Below are 5,000 nucleotides of genomic sequence, written 5' to 3' on the forward strand. Positions count from 1 at the left end.
TCTCTCATCTATCTATCTATTTTTTATCTATCTATTTTTCTTTAGTTATTCACTAGAGCAATTATGATCTGGAAGTCGATCCGGGGCAAGTGTTCGGATCTATTATGACATATCCATGAGGCGCTCAACGGACCTTTTAATCTTATAAAACCTTTTCGGACTTTACTTACATTGGTGCAAAACCCATTTTTTTGTGCAACCGGTGTAGTGTATTCATATCTCAATTAGAAGTTCCGAGGTGGAGTTTTTTTTGTCTTACATAGATAGAACAAACAATATTACTCTATCCCAAATCACGTGCACATTCATTACTACAGGATACTCAGTATCGATAGTTAGTCATTTGAGGGTTTTTATTAGTTTTAGTTTTAATAGAAATAGAAGCAGAAAATATATATATATTATATATATATTTTATTTTGCTATATCCGTGTATTACTTATCCTTACGAAATATCAAACGAAATAGAACGATTTGAGAAAGGATATAATGAAATTCTTTGATTGGTTTTTCCCAAAGAGAAATGCTCCGTTTTATTTGACCCATGGGTCAACAAAACCAAACCATTACACAATTAACAATTCCAATTAAATTAATATTTTTACTATTTAATTTAAATAGTCAAATTGACTAGAAAATCAATTTAATAATTTAAATAGTACCGTAATTTATTTAATTAAATTAAATATTAAATAAATGGATTTAATAGAAATTAAATAGAAATAGAATTAAATAGAATTCTCTAATTTCTAATTCAATTTCGAATCCTAAAACTAAAATAATAATAAATAAACAGAGAGCTCTTGTTCTTATTCGAAACGCCGCGTGATCTTTAACCAATTCTGCGCTTCAATATAATTACCAGGAGTAAGCGCTATAGCCTGTTTCCAATACTCAGCGGCTTGATCGAACCAAGCCTCCGCTATTTCAGAATCCCCTGTCAGATGGCCTGTTCTCCCCGGTCGAAATAGGCGGTTCAATTCCTTCCTTAGAACCGTACTTGAGAGTTTCCTACCTCATACGGCTCGGCAGTCAATTCTTTTGGTATCCCATTTTTTTACCCTACCATATATCCAATTGAATGAGATTTCTCATAGATCTATTGATTTGTCTCGGGTTAACCAAAAGGGGTTAATTACATGAGTTTCAAACTCTAATTTGGATTAAATTAATAATAAGTTTTATCTTTTCTCCACCTTCAGAAAAATAAAGCATAGGCATTTCGGGGCTGTCGTCCGTTAGATTTTTCTGAAAGGTAACTATCTCGGTTTCATATCATATAGAAATTTATATAGAATCCTTGAAAAAGACTTCTTCCTCATAAAAAAGACTTACTGTCTTTGGGATCTGATGCTACACCGCTGCTCAATAACTTAGGGGATCGGCTCTATTACATAAGTCGATTCCTAATTTTTATCTCATATCATGACATAAATAAGCAGTTCTTATTTATTGTATCGGCTCAAAACCTCGCTAATTGATCTTTGGTGCTTCCTCTATCAATTAGATCTTTATCCATAGAATAAAGTATCTAGGCATATATATTTCTTCATATTTCGACTTCTATGAAGTTTCTTTTTTTGTTACAGCTGATAAAAATCGTTTTTTGGACGATGCAATATGTAGAAAGCCTATTTTTTTTTCTAGTATTTTATTTACTAGCGTGTTTATTTACTAGCGTATTTATTTACTAGCGTATTTGCTCTTTCTTTCCTTTTTTTATTTCTATAGTGGAGATAGTCGCACGTAATGACAGATCACAGCCATATTATTAAAAGCTTGTGGTAAGAACGGGTTTCGTTCTAGTGCTCGAAAAATAATATTCTAAAGCTTTTGTATGCTCTCCATTACTTGTGTGGATAAGGCCTATGTTATATAGTATATAACTTCGATCATAGGGATCAATTTCTAGTCGCATAGCTTCATAATAATTCTGTAAGGCCTCCGCATAATTTCCTTCGGATTGAGCCGACATCCGTTACGGTCGTCATTCGATTCAAAGAATTCTCCGTTCCAAAACCGTACATGAGATTTTCACCTCATACGGCTCCTCCTTTATGTGCATAATGAGAATAATCCATGGAATTAAAAAAAAGGTCGAAATATTGTCATTATGAACTGAGCGGGGCTAATGTTTTTACAAGAAATCTCTAGCCAACCCTCTTGCAAAAGATCTTTTCTTACCATCAAGCGTGTTCGTACTAGATAAAAAAGTAAACTCCAACAATTTCTTTGTTCTCAACGCTCCTTAATTTCCAGGAATTAGTCACTTCAACAATCTTCGATGGTTATATGGGTATCCAAAGTACGAACAAGATGGATGTTTGTTGTCCCAACCATTTCTCTTAGTTCCCGATCCCGATAAAGAAAGGGAATCATTAATAACAAAGTTTTCGTGTTGTTGATTCCTAGGCGTAGTGCTTCTTCCTCTATGCCGCCTATTGGTACTAGTGTAGTAGGGTTGACCCACAATACAGACCCATAGGTGTAACCTTTCGCTCAATACTCGAATCAACAATTGAAGCATCTGAGGTTGCATTAATCGGGGATACACGACAGAAGGAATTGCTTTATTTATAAACTTCACCTTCAACAAGCGTAGATTTCTTTTTTGTTTTCAATAGCCTTTTTTCTATTCTGAATAATGTGTCTTTTTCCTAAGACTGAGAGTGGTAAAGTAAATAAAAAAGTAAATAATAAATAAAGAATAAAGAGAATAAAGTAAAATATATATAATAATAATCAAATCGCACCATCTCTGTAATAAGTAAATGCCTCTTTTTCTCCTGAAGTTGTCGGAATTATTCGTAATAAGATATTGGCTACAATTGAAAAGGTCTTATCAATAAAATTTCCATTTATCTGCGATCTAGGCATAGGTAGCAATCCATTCTATAACTCTTTTCATTACCCCTCGTGAGAAAATAAAATGATCTCACAAACAAAGGAAGTGTACAGTACGAAATAACATAAAAGTAGACCCATTCCATTTTTTAAAAATTCTTCGAGCCCGGAGGCTAAAGAAAAAGTGATAAAAAAAAAGTGATGAAAAGTTTTCTATTTTTATAGCAAGTTTCCTAGTTAGAATTGATATTGTTCGTACCTATCGAACAATCTAATATGAGTAACTCGCTATTCGCTCCAGGGTATCGGCCATAATAATTATGTAGGAGAGATGGCCGAGTGGTTCAAAGGCGTAACATTGGAACTGCTATGTAGACTCTTGTTTACCGAGGTTCAGATCCTCTCTTTCCGCACCTTCACCTAATTCGCCAATGTAACTGACTACAATGTATCAAATAAGAACATATACTAAAGAATTAGACCCTTCTTTAGTTCTCTATTCCCAATTCCTTTTTAATATGGAATACGTAAAATAGCATACAGGGGATGAAAATCTCCTTACGTATCTATCATACATGAATAGGAGAAAAATCTCCGAATCAAACCCATTCCCCTGTCTTCCTTTACTTAACCTTAACTCAGGTGAAAAGGGGGCAGAACCCTTGTTTTATTATTTTAGTTAGGTTTAAGTCTGACGAGAATAATATTCTACGACAAGCAATTCATTTATTTTCAAACCAACCCATTTCCTATCTATTATTTGATTGACTAATCCTTTATATTGTAATGTGTGAAAGGTCAAATGTTTTTGGTAATTCCTCATTGGTGGATGAATCAAGATAATTTTGAATCAGAGTTCTAGATTTTTGTTCATCCCTCGCTGAAATAATATCTCGGGGTTTGCAGCGATAACTTGGTATATCTACTGTACGCCCATTAACTAAAATATGTCTATGGTTAACTAATTGACGGGCTTGAGGAATAGTCGAAGCCATACCCAATCGAAAAGGATGTTATCAACCGCATTTCAAGTAATTGTAGTAAAACCTGACCTGTTGACCCTTTGGCTTTTCTGGCAATACGACGTATTTAAGTAATTGTCGTTCTGTAAGGCCATAATGAAAACGCAATTTTTGTTTTTCTTCTAAACGAATACGGTATTGAGATTTTTTACCGGGGCGCGATTGGTTTCTAAGATCGCTTCCGGCTCTGAGCCTTTACTAGTTAGTCCCGGTAAAGCCCCCAGACGTATTTTTGAAACAGGGCCCTCGGTAACGTGACATAAGGACTCCTTATTAATTTGAATTTTATTGAAATTTCATAAACCGAAATTAAAACTGAACTAAATGAAGCGAAATCGACTGAAGGATTGTACTACAAATATTAATGAGATGAATTGGATCAATATCCATACTTTACTTTTTTGTTTTTTTGTATTGTATATAATGTATACAAAAATAGAAATAAATATATATATATAATATAAAAATAATATTAATATATAAATATAAAAATATATAAAATATTTAGATATAAAATATTTAGAATATATATAATAAAATAGATATAATATATAAATAAATTGAATATAATATTAAATAGATAAATAAATTAAACCAAAAGAGTTTCCCTTTTTTTCTTGATTTATTCTGCAAAGATCTAACTCCTCAAATTGATCCCTAATTGGAAGTTTCGACGAGATAATAAACAGATTGTTGACCTTTGGAAAGAATTGGAAAGAAAAGGGGAAAAAGCTTTTTCACTGTTTGTTCTTTGATTTCAAAAAAAACATTCTAAATTATGTAAAAAAGGCAAAAAGCAAACAAATAGGGAAAGCCGGCTATCGGAATCGAACCGATGACCCATCGCATTACAAATGCGATGCTCTAACCTCTGAGCTAAGCGGGCTCAAATAATAGAAATTTGGTATCCATAGGGATTCAGCAAACTATTAGATCTTATCTATTAACTATCTATTAGTTATTCATAATTAATATGAATTATTAATATGAATTAGAGACTCGAATTTAGAAAAACTAGAATTTTTCTAATTTTTAATACCATAATATAAACAATATAAATATAACATATTTAATATAATAATAGTAGATTCAATCTAATATTCAAATAATGTTGATAGAATCTAATTCGATTTA

The 5,000-nt window shown here is 32.3% G+C and overlaps 1 non-coding gene and 1 pseudogene across 1 annotated transcript; both read right to left on the reverse strand.

Moving 5' to 3' along the window:
- The window catches only part of LOC128288977 (photosystem I P700 chlorophyll a apoprotein A1-like), a 2,508-nt pseudogene extending 2,409 nt beyond the window's left edge, over positions 1-99 (reverse strand).
- A 4,579-nt stretch (positions 100-4,678) lies between these two features.
- On the reverse strand, positions 4,679-4,752 carry TRNAT-UGU (transfer RNA threonine (anticodon UGU)). The gene has a single exon. It is a non-coding gene; the product is annotated as a tRNA-Thr (tRNA).
- Between the last annotated feature and the right edge of the window lie 248 nt (positions 4,753-5,000).

The sequence above is a fragment of the Gossypium arboreum genome, unplaced genomic scaffold, assembly GCF_025698485.1.
Source record: "Gossypium arboreum isolate Shixiya-1 unplaced genomic scaffold, ASM2569848v2 Contig00367, whole genome shotgun sequence".
NCBI classification, from domain to species: Eukaryota; Viridiplantae; Streptophyta; class Magnoliopsida; order Malvales; family Malvaceae; genus Gossypium; species Gossypium arboreum.